The 21,412-nt window shown below is 39.5% G+C and overlaps 2 long non-coding RNA genes and 1 pseudogene across 3 annotated transcripts; 2 read left to right on the top strand and 1 right to left on the bottom strand.

The window, feature by feature from the left end:
* Position 1: 1 nt before the first annotated feature.
* On the top strand, positions 2-2,424 carry LOC148995865 (uncharacterized). The gene is made up of 3 exons (XR_016145805.1): positions 2-1,181; positions 1,710-1,824; positions 2,320-2,424. It is a non-coding gene; the product is annotated as an uncharacterized LOC148995865 (long non-coding RNA).
* Positions 2,425-4,926: 2,502 nt separating this feature from the next.
* LOC148995864 (uncharacterized) lies at positions 4,927-9,038 on the top strand (annotated as a pseudogene). The gene is made up of 8 exons (XR_016146402.1): positions 4,927-7,291; positions 7,483-7,553; positions 7,623-7,808; positions 8,299-8,381; positions 8,444-8,506; positions 8,572-8,634; positions 8,724-8,876; positions 8,980-9,038. The product of XR_016146402.1 is annotated as an uncharacterized LOC148995864 (transcript).
* Positions 9,039-14,019: 4,981 nt separating this feature from the next.
* LOC120475701 (uncharacterized) lies at positions 14,020-19,224 on the bottom strand. The gene is made up of 5 exons (XR_016145789.1): positions 18,880-19,224; positions 17,954-18,033; positions 17,694-17,803; positions 17,316-17,419; positions 14,020-14,388 (listed from the first exon to the last, which is right to left on the bottom strand). It is a non-coding gene; the product is annotated as an uncharacterized LOC120475701 (long non-coding RNA).
* Between the last annotated feature and the right edge of the window lie 2,188 nt (positions 19,225-21,412).

Here is a 21,412-nt window from a genome sequence, read left to right as displayed (position 1 = left end):
TTTTTGTATTGGTTTTGTATTAATTGCCTCAAATAAATTTTTGTTTGAAAATGACAAATTGTCTGGGTGTTTGTGCCTTTTAGCCTAAATATGAATCACAGACCAGGGCCAGATGAGCCCCAGATGTAAAATATGAGTCACGGATCTGGGCCAGATCTGCACCACATGTCATGGCATTAATAACTGTACTGGGCCGGTGCTGGCCCGGATCTGCGCCAAATGCTAGTGAAGACCTGGCCCAAATACATTTTGCTGTCTGGGATTGCTTTTGACTTGTAAAGCTGCAAATGGTTTAGCTCCAGTCTATCGAACAGATCTTTAGGAGATTTGAGGACACCATCGCTCATCATACCATCATACCAATCTTGAGTGTGTGTGTGTGTGTTTTTTGTTTTGTTTTTACGAATAAACAAACACTGTGATGTTGTCTTGATTGAATGATTGAATCTGTATTACGTAAATATATGTGACTTGACAAAAAAGGGAGTTATTTCAGCAGCAGGACCAAATGGGGTAAAGCCACGTATTTTGTAAGAATCCAATTGTGTTTGTGATGGGAATTGTACGTTTACATTTTTGAGATGTGTTGCGTGCGCGCAACGCAGGGAAACTGTGTACGAACCAGATGCGGCCTACATAGAATGATTTATAACCTGGGCGAAAAGGGACAACAGTGTCAAAGATGAATACGATGGACTTGATGGGTTGGAATTCATTATGATTTCTATTAATAGAGATTCATTCACCCTGTTGGGTACGTATTACAGTGATTAGTTTTGGGGCGTTGCTTGCGGTTGTTGCGTTACAGGTGACGTGGCTTCCGTAATCATTCCAGCAGCTGATTGGTGTTTCGACGGCTGATTGGATCTTGGAACTCCTCCTACTCGTCAGTGGCTGCAGCTGGCTGGGCTGTTTAAAAAGGCAAGGTTTGGATCTGTTTGGTGTCCGAAGCCGTCGTCTTCAAATGCATTCCGCAATCTATGCGAGTTTGTTTGGGTCTTTGCAGGTGATTTCAGAGCTTTGTCCATGTGAAATGTGAAGTTGAAGGTAAGGGCAATTGAATGACGCATGTGATGAGTCGTTTATCTCGTACTTTTGTTTCCCAGATACACACGGCCAACCCGTGGAAGTGTGCCGTGATCCGTGATTTGAGGAGACCGTGCCTGACTGAAAGCGCAAAGGTGTGTGTGTGTGTGTGTGTGTGTGTGTGTGTGTATGTGTGTGTGTGACTCCTGCCGTACTGCTGAGGGCTTAATTGTCCGTTTTCCTTACGACCGGATGAACGGCACAGGCTGTTTCTCTCTTACGGTTGACGTGTTTGCTCTCCAAATGTAGCATTGAAAAACAATGACGCAAGAGACGCGTGAATGTTACTCGGGAGGGAACAGGTGAGCTTTTCCACTTGAAGCCACAAAGTTGATATTGTCCACTGTTTGTGTAAGAGCAATGCAATGACTGACGTGATCCGTCGTTCATCTCGTACTTGTGTTTCCCAGATACACACGGCCAACCCGTACCCGGTCGAGCCTCGGTGGAAGCGTGCCGTGATCCGTTGGAATCCATTCTGCTTGGTGATTTGAGCAGACCGTGCCTGACTGAAAGCGCAAAGGTGTGTGTGTGTGTGTGTGTGTGTGACTCCTGCCGTACCGTTGAGTGTTTTTCCTTATGTCTGTGCTTGACTTAATTTTCCATCCATGTTTTCCTGCCAGACGAATGCCACGGGCTGCGTCTCTGTTGCGGTTGACGCGTCATTGTTTTTCAACGGCAAAATTGAAGAGCGAACGCAAGAGACGCGTCTCGTGGATGTTACTTGGGAGGGAACAGGTGAGCTATCAAGCATGTATTGTTTATGCTCTTTACAAGACATCCACTTTAAGACACAAAGTTGATATCGTCCACCGTTTGTGTAAGGGCAATTGAATGATGGATGTGATGAAACAGTGGAAAATATCAACTTTGTGTGTTAAAGTGGACGTCTCGTAAAGAGCATAAAGAATGCATGCTTGATGGCTCACCCGTAAGTGGGAAACGCAAGTACCAGATAAAGTGATCGGATCCAGTTACACAGTTTAGCTGAGGGTTTTTCTTACGAGCAGATGAACGGCACAGGCTGTTTCTCTCTTACGGTTGACGTGTTTGCTCTCCAAATGTAGCATTGGAAAACAATGACGCAAGAGACGCGTCTCGTGAATGTCACTCGGGAGGGAACAGGTGAGCTTTTCCACTTGAAGCCACAAAGTTGATATTGTCCACTGTTTGTGTAAGAGCAATGCAATGACTGACGTGATCCGTCGTTCATCTCGTACTTGTGTTTCCCAGATACACACGGCCAACCCGTACCCGGTCGAGCCTCGGTGGAAGCGTGCCGCGATCCGTTGGAATCCATTCTGCTTGGCGATTTGAGGAGACCGTGCCTGACAAAGCGCAAAGGTGGGTGTGTGTGTGTGTGACTCCTGCCGTACCGTTGAGTGTTTTTCCTTATGTCTTTGCTTGACTTAATTTTCCATCCATGTTTTCCTGCCAGACGAATGCCACGGGCTGCGTCTCTGTTGCGGTTGACGCGTCATTGTTTTTCAAGGTCAAAGTTGAAGAGCGAACGCGAGAGACGCGTCTCGTGGATGTTACTTGGGAGGGAACAGGTGAGCTATCAAGCATGTATTGTTTATGCTCTTTACGAGACATCCACTTTAAGACACAAAGTTGATATCGTCCACCGTTTGTGTAAGGGCAATTGAGTGACGGATGTGATGAAACGGTGGACAATATGAACTTTGTGTGTTAAAGTGGACGTCTCGTAAAGAGCATAAAGAATACATGCTTGATGGCTCACCCATAAGTGGGAAACGCAAGTACCAGATAAAGTGATCGGATCCAGTTACACAGTTTAGCTGAGGGTTTTTCTTACGAGCAGATGAACGGCACAGGCTGTTTGTCTCTTACGGTTGACGTGTTTGCTCGCCAAATGTAGCATTGAAAAACAATGACGCAAGAGACGCGTCTCGTGAATGTCACTTGGGAGGGAACGGGTGAGCTATCAAGCACGTATTCTTTATGCTCTTTACGAGACATCCACTTTAAGACAAATTTCATATTTTCCACTGTTTGTGTAAGGGCAATTGAATGATGGATGTGATCAGTTTATGTGGTAATTATGTTTCCCAGATACACACACGTGGCCAACCCGTACCCGGTCGAGCCTAAGTGGAAGCGTGGCGTGATCCGTTCGAATCCATTCTGCTTGGTGATTTGAGCAGACCGTGCCTGACTGAAAGCGCAAAGGTGCGTGTGTGAGACTCCTGCCGTTTTGTTGAGATTTTTCCTTATGCCTGTGCTTGACTTAATTTTCCATCTATGTTTTCCTGCCAGACGAATGCCACGGGCTGTTGCGGTTGACGCGTCATTGTTTTTCAACGGCAAATTTGAAGAGCGAACGCGAGAGACGCGTCTCGTGAATGTTACTTGGGAGGGAACGGGTGAGCTATCGAGCACGTATCGTTTATGCTCTTTACGAGACATCTACTTTAAGACACAAAGTTGATATCGTCCACCGTTTGTGTAAGGGCAATTTAATGATGGATGTGATGAAACGGTGGAAAATATCAACTTTGTGCGTTAAAGTGGGTGTCTTGTAAAGAGCATAAAGAATACGTGCTCGACGGCTCACCCATAAGTACCAGATAAACTGATGGGATCCAGTTACACAGTTTAGCAGAGGGTTTTCCTTACGACCGGATGAACGGCACAGGCTGTTTCTCTCTTACGGTTGACGTGTTTGCTCTTCAAATGTAGCATTGAAAAACAATGACGCAAGAGACGCGTCTTGTGAATGTCACTCGGGAGGGAACAGGTGAGCTTTCTTTACGCTCTTTACGCGACATCCACTTGAAGGCACAAAGTTGATATCGGCCACCGTTTGTGTAAGAGCAATTCGATGACTGATGTGATCCGTCGTTTATCTCGTACTTGTGTTTCCCAGATACACGCGGCCAACCCGTACCCGGTCGAGCCTCGGTGGAAGGGTGCCGCGATCCGTTCGAATCCATTCTGCTTGGTGATTTGAGGAGACCGTGCCTGACTGAAAGCGCAAAGGTGTGTGTGTGTGTGACTCCTGCCGTACCGTTGAGTTTTCCTTATGTCTTTGCTTGACTTAATTGTCCATCTATGTTCTCCTGCCAGACGAATGCCACGGGCTGCGTCTCTGTCGCGGTTGACGCGTCATTGTTTTTCAACGGCAAAATTGAAGAGCGAACGCAAGAGACGCGTCTTGTGGTAGGCAAAGTTGCGAAGACCTTCCCAAGTTCGGATGGCCGTACCAGATCTGCTGAGATTCAAGTCGAGGATGAGACCTACATCCGGCCCGTTTGTCGCTTGATCCCCCCTTCCCGCGTTTACAGATCAAAAGGAACTTGTCTTAGCCCCTCATACTGATCAATTTATAGAGTTCAAATACGCTTGAGGAGGTTTCAGCCGATCAGAGAGTCGTGTTTATCGAATGACGTCAGTCAGTCGGTCGGTCGGTCGGTGCCCAGTCGGTGAGAGACGAACGAAATGTGAATTGTGAAATATTATCTGGGAACTGCAATACATTGAGTAATGTCACCAGTTCTATTGCCTTGATGAATGTTGTCGATTTAGCCGCATCTCTAATGTTATTGTTATTCTGTATTATTGTTATTCTGTATTCAGACCACTTACCGTTACCGCTCGCTGTTCCCATTCGACTCGAATCAAGAGTAAACCACAAACTCTGCCGCAAACTCTGAGTCGTACGTGTTCTTACCGACACACCAGTGCGGATACAAATCCACCTGCTCCAGTGATGTACGGTCCTTAACCCTTTAACGTGCATCGGAACCGTGCGGTTGACCTTTTTTCCGCGGTCAAATTCCTGTTGTTGATACTCGCCAAACTCCGTTTTTAGCCGTTTGTTCTTATTCCTCTCACTGAGTAGAATGTGCAATGACAATTATATCCACTGGGTGGCAATGTTGTACTAAAATATCTCTTCAGCTGGGCCAGGTTCCTAGTTGTTTTGAGCATGCTATAGTTCAGCCTTTCTTGAAAAAGAGCAAACTCGATGCAGCTTCATACAAAAATGATGGGCCTATTTCTAAATTGCCATTTATTTCTAAAATTCTAGAAAAGGTTGTGGCGGACCAGCTGAATAATGCTCTAAATCTACATGATATTCATGATGAATTTCAGTCTGGGTTTCGTAAAAAAAACATTCAACTGAGACTGCCCTCCTTAGGGTCTCAAATGATATTCTGATGGCTGCTGATGGAGGTAAATGCTCTGTGCTGGTTCTATTAGATCTAAGTGCAGCGTTCGACACTGTAGATCACTGCACTGCACTGATCAATAGACTAAGAACAACTGTGGGCATTACTGGATCTGCTCTGGATTGGTTTTCCTCCTATCTTACAGACCGGAGTTTCTCTGTATCCATAGGGCCTTATGTGTCAGACTCCGCACCTTTAACCTGTGGCGTGCCCCAAGGTTCTGTGCTCGGCCCCCTGCCGTTTGGTCTATGTGTGCTTCCTCTCGGAAAGATTATTGCTAGTTTTGGAGAGATATCTTACCACTGCTATGCTGATGATATTCAGCTTTATTTATCAACTTTTAGCCCTGACAGGCTGGATAAACTGTCACTGTTGCACAATTGTTTAGCCTCCGTCAATAAATGGATGTCTGATAACTTTTCGCAGCTAAATTCGGACAAAACCGAGGCGTCGATCATGGCTCCTGATAAAATTACTCCAAAGATTAGGCAGGCCATTGGGGCTTTATCATCCTCAGATGGTGATGTGCTACGAAATGTAGGTGTACTTTTTGATAAATCGATGAGTTTTAGCAGTCGTGTTAAATCCGTGGTTCGTTCCTGTTTTTGTTTTTTTTCATCTCAGAAACATCGCTAAGATTAGATGGGTGGTTTCTAAAGAAGAGTTGGAGATGCTCGTTCACGCTTTTATTTCCTCTCGTCTGGACTACTGCAATGCACTGTACGCTTGCTTAAACAAATCCTCCATGGAAAAATTGCAAGTAGTGCAATTGGTGGTTTTTATTTCTTTTATTATTTGTTTTTTTTTTTTTAATGTAAAGCACTTTGTGACCCTTCATGTCTGTGAAAAGTGCTATATAAATAAAGTTTACTTGCTTACTAAAATATGTGTTGCTGAGACGAGCTGAATCTGAACCGGAAGATTATTGTCGTGATCTCTCTCTCTTCGAACAGTGGCTGCCAGTGACGCGAAAATGTAAGGCAAGACATTTTTCGGTTGGATTTCATGTTCTAGACTTCCCAATGATTATCTTTTTGTTGAACGGAAGAAACGTGATGACAAAATGTATCTCTCTCTGTTGCCTCAGAAAAGTTGTGCGACCGCTCGGTCGAGTTGCCCAGTTAGGGTAAACGCTGAACTGGACACTAGCCAAATTGGCACGGCAGCGCGATAATACAGCCCGCAGGATCATGCGGCCTATTTCTTTGCTAGACCATATTTATTTTACCCTTATTCATACGGCCTGTGGTTTACCTTCGGATTCTAAATGTGATACCGTTTACTCTTTGCAGGCTTATTGACTAACACTACGTTGCGCATCGAATAGTCTCGATGGGAATAAACGTTACATTTTCTGTGACAAACGTGACACGATAATGAGACTGAATTGATGGTTGAACATTTTTGGCTTTATTTAGCACAGTAAACTTACCTTATCAGTCACACTTGAACATTTTCTGTCTCTCGTCTAATTTTCTGACTCTCGATCTAATTTCATGGTTGAGTGTTATCCGGTTTGTCACACGTAGTACAAAGAGTATTTTTTAGCATATTTAATGTTTTCTCAACAAATTAAAATAAATCATAATGCGCCTGTGTGTTGGGTGTTGAACAGTTTGTTGAACAGAACACATCTGCACAAGAACACACCAGGGGTGTATTCCAGAAAGCTGGGTTAATTAACCATCAGATTAACCCTAAACTCTGGGTTGATTAACCCAAAACCTGCTTACTCTGGGTATGTCGGTTCCAAAACACCTGTGTCGAGTTAGTTTAATCAACCTACTGCTAATAACCTCGAGTTAATGCGCGCGCCCGGCGAACATATAAAGGCATTTTCAATGGATCACCGAATTCAGGAGTCACCATGGAAACTAAGGGTGAAAAGTCAAGTTTTAATGTTGGCTTATGAGGAGTACAAGCCCATTATCATGAAAAAAAGCAACACAGCTGCATACGCAAAGGAAAGACAATTGGCTTGGCAAAAAAATAACTGACAGAGTAAATGCGTACGTTTTTATTTTTATTTTTTTTACTTTTTTAATATGCTTGCCTTTCTTTTGTTCATTTGCAAAGTTGAACAATTGTCTTTTTTAGCATGTGGCATTACTTGACAAGCATGTACTTTTCTTTACATCAGTTTCTTAAGAATACAGTACAATGTATATTGTCATGAAATATAGGCCTCTTGTTTTATAAGGTGTAATCCTTCTGGAGCCAAAAGAACTCTTTGCCAAGTCAAAATGAAACACCAAAATATTCTTCAAAAAGGTAATATTTTATTTTAATTGTTTTAAGATCAATGTCTAAAGTTACTTTTACAGTATTCTTTCTATATAGCTAATAGAAAGAAGGCTGAGGCCCGTCTAACTGGCGGGGGTCCACCTCCACCTCCTCTCACTCCATCGGAGGAGTTGGCTCTTTCTCTTAATGAAGGTCGCCCTGTGGTCGATGGTATTCCAGATGGGGCACTTCGTCAGAATTTGCTTCCTCCCACAACAACTCAAGTGACTTGGTACAATGTAGGTATACCACAGTACTTGTGATTATTTAATCATATGTTTGGACAAAACAATCCTTAACTCTTGTCATTAGAAAGAAGGCTAAATGCTTCCCAAATGCAGTCATTGTTTCACTTGTGCATTATGGATGCATATGAAGAGTTCAGATGCAAAAGCCTTTAAGTGCCATTTGAAATTTTCTTCTAGAATGATCATTTTTATCAAGCTTGTATATTTAAGTTCAGTGATTTCACTTAAATTGCAATGATAATTACCTATTAATTGTTATTTAAGTGAAATTACTGAACTTAAATATACAAGTGTGATAAAAATCATCATTAAAGAAGAAAATTTCAAATGGCATTTAGAGGCTTTTGCATCTGAACTCTTCATATTCTCTTTTTCAGCATATGCTGTATGTATGCGTATACAGTAATCTGTTTTTATTCTTGCATGTTCCTAATGCCTTTATTCAGTGTCTGTCATACACATTGAGTGTCTTTTTTTTCTTGCAGTTGCTGATGGACGCATTGTATTATTGGATCCTCCTGAAACCACACAGTCTGTCACAATTGTTAGTGATGCATTTTAAGAACCAGTTGCTTTTAGATCTTTCACTATGTCTGCCAGACAAAGTAACCTTGCATATTTCCACTCTAGGATGATGACGAAGAGACCGCATCTGCTGTGACTGAATTAGAAAGTGCTGGGAGACCCACAGAGGTATGATGCATATGTTGGACAATGCACAGCTTTTTAGATGGACTGAAAAATGTGGCCCGTGACAGAACGTAGCTGGGGATGTAAATGCAGATGAGGGTCCAACTACCTCTACATCTAATCTTAGCAGTGTAAGAACTTGTCCCTGGTTGTCCTTATCACACAATGTTACTGTGGCTGATTTTCTTTTTTAACCATCTTATTTACTTTGCCTTCCTAGTTGTCTGCAAAGGAGCTGTATAAGGTCCATCTATTAAGGCAAATTAAAAAAAGTGACATGGACATGGACCTTATACAGCTTCAGCAAGAGGAGAAAAGGCTGGCCATTAAAAAGGCCAAACTTGAAATCAAATTGCTGGAGCATCGCCTTAAGGTGAGAATCATATGTGAACATGAATCTTTTTTTTTTTTTTTTTTTTTTTTCATGTGTGTGTATAAAGCAATGAATACAAATCTGTCATGTCTCTTTATTTCAGGATCTGGAGAAATAAAAGAAATTAAATAAAGTGATTTTGACAAATCATGTCTCTAAGCATTCTGCCATCTCTGTGGTCTGCTAGATTCATTGGGTGTTGTTCTAGGTCCTCTTCATCGGGACAGGGGGGATGCCTCTCTCTCCTCTTATTGTGGCAATGTTGTGAAGTACCGCACAAGCGACTGTGATGTCACATGCCCTATTTGGAGTGACCCTGAGACCACGCAGACACTGAAACCTCGCCTTCAGAATGCCTATTGTCATCTCCACCCTGGCCCGTGTTCGGCTGTGAGACCGGTCGAAGCGTGTCTGTGGTCCGGGCTCAGGATCAGGGTAGGGTGTCATCATATAGGGGAGGCAAGGGTATCCTCTGTCCCCCAGCATGTAACCATAGAAGTGTCCTGTAATGTTTGAGGTGTTTTGTAAATGTAATAAAGACTACAAGCATTTGTCCAACAAAACGTACCCTGCTCAAATTTGTTGCACAGAGATGACTCTCTAAATATTCTGGCGTCATGTACAGAACCAGGCCATTTTGCCTCAACATTAGTGATGAGGTGGGTTGCATCACATATTACCTGTGGAGAACAATAAGTTTATTCTCGGTAACCCCAATATTAAGTAACAAAAAATATAGCTATTACCTGCACATTGATGCTATGCACAGACTTCCTATTAACATAGTCTCCCTCATTGATAGATGGAGCTTTAATAGGAATGTGGGTGCCATCAATGCACCCAATCACGTTTGGGAACCCTGAAATAAAGATTAATTACGAGTTTAAGAAGTCTGTGTAACCTTTTACGTGCATGTCCAGGAAAAAAATAAACCTATTAAGAAATGTCATTTTATTGAAGTAGATGACAGACTTTCTGAGAGTGTACCTGCCACCCTGTGGAATTCTTCTTTAATAACGCGCACAGGTTTATGGCCAGGGAACTGTACAAAAAGTGTGTAGAAACCGTTTCAGTGCCATGCATACTGTACGAACGGCCCTACACACTGTTGCCTTTCCCACATGCTCTGCATCGCCCACATTGTAGAGAAAACTCCCCGTACCAAAAAAGCGCAGAGCAATACAAAGAATATGTTCGGCGCTAATCGCTGACCCGCGGTTTGTCACGTTTGCGATGTGTGGTTTTAGTAAGTTTGTTAAATAAATTAACGACTCCCTAGAAAAACGATAGCGCTCATGCAAATATTCGTCAGGATATGAAAAGACATCGATACGTGGTCTTATCACCCTCTCAGGGCGAAAAAAACCCCGTATAATCTGTGCCTCTACGTCCACAGGATCCTCGTCAAAAGGGCACGCCATGCTCTGAAACCTCTCTGAAACAAACGAACCCTGCAACATAACCTACTCCGGAGCAGGTTATCTTCAGAGAGTCAGTTGCTATGGTTACTTACATAACCCGCAAGTTACTCTCGCTTTTGGAACCGAAAGCAGAGGTTATCCGCTTACTCACTCCTAAACTTACCCGGGTAAGTCACATAACCTGCTTTCTGGAATACACCCCAGTTCACATGTGTATCATGTTTGCTTTTGTGTTTGTTTTGTTTCGTCTCTCACAAAGTTAAACCTGTGAACCACCCCGACTAATATCGGTATCGGCAAAAGCCAAAGGTGCGGCATCGGTGTCGGTATCGGAAGTGAAAAAGTGGTATCGGGACATCCCTAGTCACAGCGTGCATATCTTGAAGTATTGAAGGGGAATTTTGTTACCATATTCCCGAAGACAATAAAGCCAGCTGTCAACTTCCACTTAATGTTCCACTTAATTCCATTCCTTTAGCACCACCATAAAGCACAATTAAAAATTGCTGTAGATTCTACAGCAAAATTCTACAGAAATGTATTGTTTTATCATTTTACAAGTTATTATTACTGTAATTCGCAATGCATTATGGGTCAAAATGAGTATTACAGTTGTTTACTGTATATTTCCCTGTCAACTGTAAATTGATTTACAGGTAAGAGGTGTTTTCACTGTAGTTCATATGTTTTACAACAATTTACTGTGACGTGGCATTATGGGATTGCGCGGGCTGAATACATTTGAAATCTGGTGGACTGGAGCAGGGCAGGATCGAGTTGAAGACAAAAGGCACTATTTACTCAATTTTTGGTAAGTTAACTTAAATTTACGTCCATAAATATTTACAATCTAATGTATTACTTAATCAGCGATTCATATTTTGAACAGAATTCATAACATCGGCATGTCATTATATCATGCAATTATTGATCGACTTGTTGACAACTGCGTGTGTGATGTAAAAGTGTTTGATTCCTATATTTTCCGTCGAAACGTTACGTTTATTTAGTAAAGCAATGTGTCTTTTAAATGTCTTGTTTCAGGCGAGGCAATCGCGACGGCGCGCGCTCAGTGGTGAGGCGATCTGAACTTACAAGCACAAGGTAAAACTATCTTAAATGTTATGGACGAATGCTGCCGTTTGTTACAGTTTTATTTGAGTATTTTAGAGCATTGCAGTTTGCAAGACGACAGATCGGATCCACTTAAGTCTTGGTGAGAGTTAGCTTTCTTGACGAAAACACTGGAATAGGCTATATTAACGTCGTTGGATGCTGCTATTTTTCTCATTTATTTTACCAGTTTTGATGTCGTTTGATTTCGATTTTCGCATGAGAGCACGTAAAACCGGTGTTTAATAAAGGCCTGCATCATAACTATTTAACGCAAATCAATTTGCAGCGCTCAATATGCCTGTTCCTGTTCGTCATGCTCTCCAGAGAGTATTTTTTCGAGCATTTGCAGTTTGGAAAACAAGGCATAGCCTACTGAGGAGTGCTGTTGAGACAGAACGTAAATACGCACGTGCAGTTAGCTTTGCTGATGAAAAACATTAGAATATGATTTTAACATCGTTGCATGATGCTGCTATTTTATCATTTATTTCACTAGTTTGGATTTATTATGGAGAGCAAGTGTTTAACAAATCCCTGCGTCATAACTAAATTCAAAATGACTGGCAAACGATTTGAAAGTTAATTTGATTTTCTGTTCAAAGTTTATCGTTTTCTTAATATAACTTGAACCTAAATCTAAATGAGAAATGTATCACTGTAAATTGTCAATATGATAGCAATATCATTGTAGGTCACATTAATGTTCTAAACTGCTGTTTTACCTGTGGTGTAACGTTACCTGACTTTTCACGTGCATTTAAAAATGTGCAGCTTTTAAGTTTCATTTATAGAGACCATACAGGTTATCAGAAGTCTTGTAAAGGTGCTAGATGTGACCAGACACAACACTGATTTGCAAGATTGGATACCGTCATTTCACATGCATGTGCAACTCTGAATTACTTAATTAGGCATTTTAAAATGCCATATTGATGAGGGCTGGGAAATCTGTCTACTGCATTTACTGCATATACTGCACTTAATTACATTACATTTTTTTTTTCCTTTTATTATTTTTTTTTTATTGTAGATGTCAGCAACAGCAGCTGAAGTGGGAAAAAGTTCTACACTTCCAGACTCTCTGAGACTGATTTGTCTTAGGTAATGTACGTTCCAGAATCTTTAAATTACTTAATACATTTTGCCTGCAACCCAGTGGATGCTGAGTATTGAGGGTCAAGTGGTTCTGAATCAACACCCCGATTTCATGGCTGAATTTGCTGCTTTGTTTGCAACTTACTACAAACATTAATCTGGTGTACCAGCAGCACGAGGCATCCTGCACACTTGAATTTGTCCAAAGGTAACAGATTACTGAAATATAAATTTGTATATGTTAAAGGATTAGTTCATCTAAAAATTAATGTTAGTTCACCTCCCAGCCAACATTTGTATGTGGGGCCCATATGGGTATGAAATGGGCTGAAAAATGGGCCCCATGTAGGATTGTCCGCGGGTTACATAATGGCCCCATGTTAATTGCCCAGATAAATTTCATGTTGGATTGCACTTGGTACTACGCCGGACCCAAGTGGGCAACATGCACAAGACCCATCTCGGTCCCAGCTTTAACCCAGCCGATATTTATATGTGGGGCCCATGTGGGTTTGAAATGGGCTGAAAAATGGGCTTTGATTGGGTTTGTCCGCGGGTTACATAATGGCCCCATGTTAATTGCCCAGATGAATTTCATGTAGGATTGCACTTGGTACTAGGCCGGACCCAAGTGGGCAACATGCACAAGACCCATCTCGGTCCCAGCTTTAACCCAGCCGATATTTATATGTGGGGCCCATGTGGGTTTTAAATGGGCTGAAAAATGGGCTTTGATTGGGATTGTCCGCGGGTTACATAATGGCCCCATGTTAATTGCCCAGATGAATTTCATGTAGGATCGCACTTGGTACTAGGCCGGACCCAAGTGGGCAACATGCACAAGACCCATCTCGGTCCCAGCTTTAACCCAGCCGATATTTATATGTGGGGCCCATGTGGGTTTGAAATGGGCTAAAAAATGGGCTTTGATTGGGATTGTCCACGGGTTACATAATGGCCCTATGTAAATTGCCCAGATGAATTTTATGTAGGATTACACTTGGTACTAGGCCGGACCCAAGTGGGCAACATGCACAAGACCCATCTCGGGCCCAGCTTTAACCCAGCCGACATTTGTATGTGGGTCCCATGTGGCTTTGAAATGAAAAGTGGGCTCTGTATGGGATTGTCCGTGGGTTCCATAATGGTGCCATGTAAATCGCCCAGGTGGGTTTCATGTAGGATCGCACTTATAAACAGGTGGGCCCCAACTGGGCCACATGCACAAGACCTATCTTGGTCCCAGCTTTAGTTTTTTGTGGGTACTACAAGGTTACTATATGGGCTGAAATATGGGCTTTAAGTGGGTTTGTCCATAGGTTCCATGCTGGCCCCAGCAACTTGCTGGATTTCAGGATTCAGGATTTCTTTTATACAGGATTTCACAGGGCTTTAGGTGGGGCCCAACTAGGAATCATGTGCATGTGGCCCAATTAGGGATCATCTGGGCTCCATCTAAATGAGTAGCAACACCACACAAACAAGTTTTAAAGCATTAGAGCACACAGTGATATTGAAATATTTTCAATTTTATTAAAATTACTCATCATCATATTATGCTATATTCTGAAATTCCAGGGACAATATTTAAAGAAGCAGATTTATGTCAGATTAAAGAGTATCTATTTAATACCTATTTGTTAAAATACATATTTTGAACCTGTATTTGACCCAGTCTTTACTGAACATTTGAACAGGATATAAATTGGTGACAGTTAGAAGAAGCAGCAACTATACAGTACATTTATCAGTACAGCTTACACTGCAGACAGTCATTTGCGCATCTAGACACTCTCCTCCTCCATCTCTTGTCCTGGACTATTTTGAGAGTTCCCTCTCAGTTCCTTGCCAGTTGATCTGTGTTGTCTTCTTAAGAGCCTCTGCAAAACATTTTTTTTTTTTTTTTTTTTTTTTTAGGGATTTTGATTTTAGAAAAATCATGTTACTTACACGTCACAATACCTTATGACAGAATAACAATTTCTACTCAGGATAAAAAAAAAAACAGCAAAAAAATTATATAGGAATGGTGACGGTTTTGGAATGTCACTGGAAGGGCATTTAGGAAATCAATAAAAAACAGTTTATAAAGTATGCATAATAAGTATAATGATTTATGATTACTTTTAAAGTAAAATTAGGAATGCTCCGATCAATCGGCCAGATATTAGGGTTAGGTTAACTAAGTAAGTAAGTAAAAGTTTATTTATATAGCACCTTTCACAGGTACAAGGCAACAAAGTGCCTTACAACAAAAACATTAATATCATAAAATACACAAAATAAAAGCATAGACAGTACATGATGACCATATCATGTAACACAGGTACCTAATTAAAAGCCTGAACAAATAAATAAGACTTTAGTCTGCATTTGAAGGCATCAACAGAGTCAAAAGAGCGCATATACAGTGGGAGGGGGTTATTAAACGCCTTCTGAAGCAAAGCCATGAGTTTGTGTAAGAAAAATATTCGGTAACGCTTTAGATTACAGCCCGGAATGTACTATGTAATTAAGATGAATTTACAGTGTAACTTTCTGCAATTATAGTGTACCTATAAAGGACTTGCATGTAAGTATATGGGTAAAGTTTTGGGAATAATGGGGTAACAACCAGGAGAATTAAAAATATATATTAATACTGTAAGTATTATAGAAATAAGGGTTACTTATTCTACTATTATGATACAACAGTCTTACACAGAGTACATACACTGCAAACCTTTTTGTAAAAATTGTGTATCAATACTGTATAGGCTTTTTTTAAAGGACAGGGTACATGTATAGGCATTTATACAATTCTTTAATATTTAAAAAAAAAATTATAGCAAAAGTGCAGATGTTTAAGTTTTGGCTAACATGTTTCAAGGCAAGAAAAGCTAAGACTATTGCAATTTTTTTTAAATACTGGGACATATATTTTGTTTGATGTGGTTACAGGGTAAGTGGTGCTTGTATAATAAATAAAGGTTTCCAAGTCAGTGATATAAAACTGTGTATGTATTTTTATTGTACTTACCCTGTAACTACATGGAACAAGGGGGTAACAAGCACCACCACATGAAACAAGTGTATCTTTCCCCAATATTTAAGCAAAAGTTGCAATAGTTTTTGTTTCAGTGCACTTATGTAAAAAAGATGACTTTATAAATGCATATGTACCCTGTAATTTTTTTTAAAAGCCTGTAATTTTAGAGTAGGTATTGGTTCACCTTTATTTCAAAAAGGTAAGCAGTGTACAATTTTCTGGTGAAATTGCTCCCAAATGTAAGATTGTTATCACAATAGTAGGATAAACACCCTTTAGTCCTTTAATACTTACAGTATAAATAATTGTTTAATTCTCCTGGTTGTTACCTCCTTATTCCCCAAACTTAATATATTGTTCCTTTATACTTATATTGTAAGTATGTTATAGGTACACTATAATTACCAAAGGTTACGCTGTTAAATCGCTTTAATTACGCAGTACTTTCCAGGCTGTAATCTAAAGCATTATCAAATATTCATATTTAAAACTTTATTAAATAAAATAACCAGCTTCCGGCCAAGCGAACATACAGATTGCACTTAAGTGTAAAGTGCAACTTATGTGGTTTTAAGTTGATATTTACTCTACACCATTATGCACTACGCTACTTCTGACGTCACAAATTGACCTATGGCTAAGCCATTCAGTCAAACGCGATGACCAGTGCGCACCTAACCTAATACACTCGGACATTCTCTGCTTCCACGTCCATTGAAATGCATTGCAGTTAGTCAGTTTTCATTAGGTTTTTTTGTCATTTTAAGTTTAAAATGGTCAAACGGTGTGCATGGGGTACATACAACTCCGACACTAGGTTCCCGAGAGACTGGGCGACGGTGTGTATTTCTTTACCCTTTCCCAAGCCACTTCTCAACAGAGATAAGTGTCTGCTCTGGATTAAGTTATGCGATTAAGTCATGCGCCGCGGTAGACCACAACAACAACTAAAGTTAGCCTTCTAGTTGCTTTGTACATCATGTCACTTAGCTTAATTAGCGTATCTGTAAATAACCGAGATAACAAATGTTAACAATGTTGTGCTGAATGATTCATGTAAATACTGTAGCACCAAACGGTGATGGCAACGATATGCGGTATATCACGTTTACATTGTGACCTGTAAATTACATTTTTGCCTGGAGCTGAAGCTTTTCATCGACCTTCTCAACAATAAAATTATTAATATAACCCTCCAATGCATAGTTAAGGCCCTTAAGGTGACTTTGAGATGATATATAATATTTTTGTCTCCAAAAATCACCAATTGCCTCCTGTAAAATGTCTGCCATAGCGCCTGTCCCCGAATGTTGACTGTTTGTCCAAGTGAGTGGAGGGGGCGTGGCTTAGCCACAGGTCAATTGCATAAGTTTGCAAGTAGGCTGCTTATGGCCATTTAGTTGGAAGCTAGTTGTTTTACTTTAAAAAGTTTAAATATGGATATTTTTCAAACAAAATTTTTGCTTCAGAAGGTCTTTATTAACCCCCCTGGAGCCGTGTGGAGTTTATGATGGATGGATGCACTTTTTTGAGCTTTTTTAAACTAATAGTTGCAATCCACTGCCATTACGAAACTTGGAAGCGTCAGGGTGTTTATTAATAAAATTCTGATTGTATTTGTCTGAAAGAAGAACGTGGGCTAATATACACCAAAGGATGGCTTGAGGGTGAGTAAATCATGGGCTAAATACTCTAATTAAATTATGTAAAATCTAATTTTGAAAAATTTATTAAATTAAGTACAATCAAAACACCTCAACAAGGTTAATAAATCCATACCGGAAGTGACAGTACAATGTAGTAGATAAAGAGCAATCCTCCACCAAATTGCCAGTACTCATCTGGATCCTTGGTCAATCTGGGATGGGGTGGGGTGATGCGTCCTTAACAATATTAAAACAAAACGTATCAATATCGTACCAACATTTGCCATTATAAAACATTCAGAGAACATGAAAAATAGCCCAATAGCTCCCCGGTCTCCACTGTGTGTGTTTAATACTCACTGCTGTGTGTGTGTGTGTGTGTGTGCACTTGAATGGATGAAATGAAGAGCACAAATTCCGAGTTTGGGGACACATGTCACATCACATCAATTAAAGCTTTAAAAAAAGAAATTGCTACTCCAAAATCAAACAAACCATCAAACAATTTTACCTGTAGCCACATTTATCCTGTTATGACACGTCTGAGGGTCTTTCCCTTGATGTTCTTCCGTGAACTAAATAAAGGGCTCATGATGGTGACATGTTCTCCTTTCTTTGTCACTTTAGAGGAAGAAAGACATAAAGATAATTAGTTACTCAGATTTGTCACTGGTAGAGGATATGACTTTTGATGATGAGTATAATACTTTTGACAACATAATATATTAATCCCAATGTAAGGTTTAGAAGCAATGGTTAAAACTGACTTACATAATGAAGTTGATAATCATGCCGTGGTGGATTTGTCTCTGTTGGGTGCCTGCTCTCCCCCCAAAAATCTTCTTCCAGTGCTTGATATATAAAAATAATAAAAAAATAAACAAATCTCTTATCATTAGCAGTTATCAGTTTTTTAAGAGGTGATGTCAAAATATTTAGAAACGGGCATCTACTAAAATATAAGAGATTTAACGTTAGACCAATAACATTTCTCAACTCTTCTGTAGATTCCAGTGTTTCAGAGAGTAAATGACCGTTTTATCAGTCAAATCATATTTATATAGCGCTTTTCACAATATATCAGTCACTTTACTCATTTGGATTCTACTTCCCTAGTAAATAAATAAATAACTTCTACCAGAATATATTAGAACACATTTCATACTAATTATACTTCAATTTCATTAACATAATGACACATCACCTAAGAAGACTTTATTACACAATGAACATTTTTTATATATATATATATATATATATATATATATATATATATTACGACAAAAAAATAAAGTAATAACGTTACCACTATTAAGTGTACCAAAAGTATATTTGCAATAGTTCCACTTTAGCACAATCAAATACACTTAGCTACTCAGAAGCACTAACGTTGCTTTCAGATAAATATGGTTAGCTACCCGTTATGTTAACGTTACAAACACAACTGCAGGTAACTTAGTAGCCTACGTCCGTTATCCGTTTATAAAACTCTCGTATGTAACGTTAACGTTAAGTTACACAGAACATTTCTGGGTAGTTAATGAACTCCATTCACATACGTTTTGTTTATCTGCATATTCAACCATGAACTATATTAACACTCTCATCCACTTATTTGAATGTAATACCTAAACGTTTATATTAGTGGATCTCAGTTTTTCTAAAATGATAGTGGAGACAGAAAAATGTTCTCTTACCTGATCGCCAATATTGCAGGATCTCACGCATCCAGTCTGAGCGTCTTCTGTGTGTTCACATCTTCTGTTCTCCTTCGTTTACATGTCACATCGCAAATTAGTTCAAAATAATAATTGAAAGACCGAGTAATCTTGCTGAGCAGCCGTCGTCATCAACTCAAATGTATTTGATTTTTCAAACTTGACCAGTAAAAAGGCGCGCACAGTTGTCATTGGCCAGTTACATAGATGACAGTCAGATTAACCAATCATGATCAAAGAAGGTGAAACAACCGAAGTTACGACGTCACTCTGTAGGCCAAAACGCAGAAGTGAATTTGCATTTTAGCATTACAGTTCCCTCGCTCTAAAGCCTATGGGTTTTTTGAATGGGTTTTTGCTAAATCTCCTGAAATAAGGTCTCTGGTGAACAGAGCCTCTAAATATTTTCACGTTTTGATCTATGACATAGAACACACAATTATAACCTGCGTGTGTTTTTTTTTTTAAACTTTATTGTGTCTGATTGTGTTTTTTAAAATCTTTATATATGCTTCAAAATGTATATAAATTTTGGATTAACTTGTAAAGATTATCTTGCTAGACAAAACGTGTAAGGGTCACAACCCTCTGTTAAACACAGATCTTATTTTTTGCGATTTTCCAAAAGTCTATGGGGAAAATGCATTGCTTTTTTACCGAGGGAACCCATGCGCCGCTAGCTTCCGGGTTGTCCTACAAAGTGACGTCATCACTTCGGCACTCTATTGTTTCAGTGGTAATGATTAAAAAAAAAAAAAAAAAAAAGTGGTAATGATTTTTTTTTTTAAGAAATCCGTGTTTAATTTAATTTGTAGGCTATATTATTTGATTACTGTTTTTATGAAAGTGTGTGAATAAAAATGTAATCCTGCAAGCTAAACTTTAGGCACACACACAAAATTGTAAACCCCAAACAAAATCGCACAAAGCAAAAAAAGTTTATTCTGCACTTGTTGAGATTGAAATTATATCCATTATTTTTATTATTGTTAATAATATACTGATTCTATTTCAACACAAATTTATATTTTTGAAGTGGTGTTTTGATCAAAATATCATAAAATGCTACAATAATAATTAGAAATTAATAATTAGAAATAATAATAATTTAAATGTTATGGATTTCTTGAAGACATGACATGATTCAACAAACAGATAAAAAATAATTCAACTGTTTAGCATTAAAATGTTACATTTGTGTACATTGTGTGCATTCTGTACTCCCGCTGCAAATGTGATTTTTGAATTTAGTTTTGATTTTCCCTTCAAACACTGCATGTTGCATTCTAACTTTTTTTTACTTGGGCTATTTCATCATCTGGACTGAGTCTCTTTCAATAATCAAAACCCTAACCCTAACCCCAATATTTAAAATCTCTAGAATTACATTGTCACTAACTGACTGACCAGAAAACTCTTGAGTATTTCCATTGAATAAGGGCATTTGGCTGATGCTAGGGGTTTGATTTATTCTAGCCATCTCAAGTCATTAGAATATTTTGATAGATAAGTAGCTTCTGTAACCCGTTCTTCATATTGTACAGTGACCATTTTCGGGATATTTTGAACCATTTGTATAACTATATTGAGATAAGCATATTGCAGTAACTCAGAAGTTTGCAGTAACAAAATTAAACCACTAAAAGTTGACACTTTAAATATTTAGTGTCAATGATTAGGGTTGGAACTAATATCTGCTGAACGCCAACACTCCAGGACTGGATTTGAAGAGCCGTGGCCTATACTGTATCCTATTGCCAACAGTATTGGGACACCCATCCAAGTTATTGAATGGGGGTGTTTCAATCACTTCCATGGCCACAGTTGTATAAAATCAAGCACCTAGGTATGCAGGTGCTTCTACAAACATGTGTAAAAACATAGGTTGCTTTCAGGAGCTCAGTGAATTCAAGCGTGGTACCATGATAGGTTTCCACCTGTGGAATAAGTCCATTTGTGAAATTTCCTCACTACTAAATATGGTCAACTGTTAGTGGTATTTTAACAAGGATTATACTGTAAATCATAAATATACTGTATATAAATGTTTTAATGATTGCACAGATATGTTTTTTTTACAAGTGTATAGTTTATGAAGTCATTTACAGATGCACAATTTATATTTATTCCATAGTTCATTATATTCACAATTATACTTGTATATATTTCCGCATTAATGATCCATATAGAGATTACTTATGTGGAAACTACTTTGGGCCCATGTAGGCTATGGGACTGCTTGTGTTTGCCCATGTCTGACCCATGCGGTTTATCAAAATCGGCCCCATATATTTTTCACATTCAGAACCCATATAGAGATTACCTATGAGGGAACTACCTTGGGCCCATGTAGGCAGCCTATATGGGACTGCTTGTGTTTGCCCATGTCTGACCCATGCGGTTTATCAAAATGGGCCCCATATATTTTTCACATTCAGAACCCATATAGAGATTACTTATGTGGAAACTACTTTGGGCCCATGTAGGCAGCCTAAATGGGACTGCTTGTGTT

Source organism: Pimephales promelas, chromosome 2 (assembly GCF_988280905.1).
Source record: "Pimephales promelas chromosome 2, fPimPro1.hap1.1, whole genome shotgun sequence".
In the NCBI taxonomy this organism is placed as follows: domain Eukaryota; kingdom Metazoa; phylum Chordata; class Actinopteri; order Cypriniformes; family Leuciscidae; genus Pimephales; species Pimephales promelas.
The sequence above is the reverse complement of the archived record's forward strand: the minus strand, read 5'-3'. Positions and strand labels throughout refer to the sequence as shown.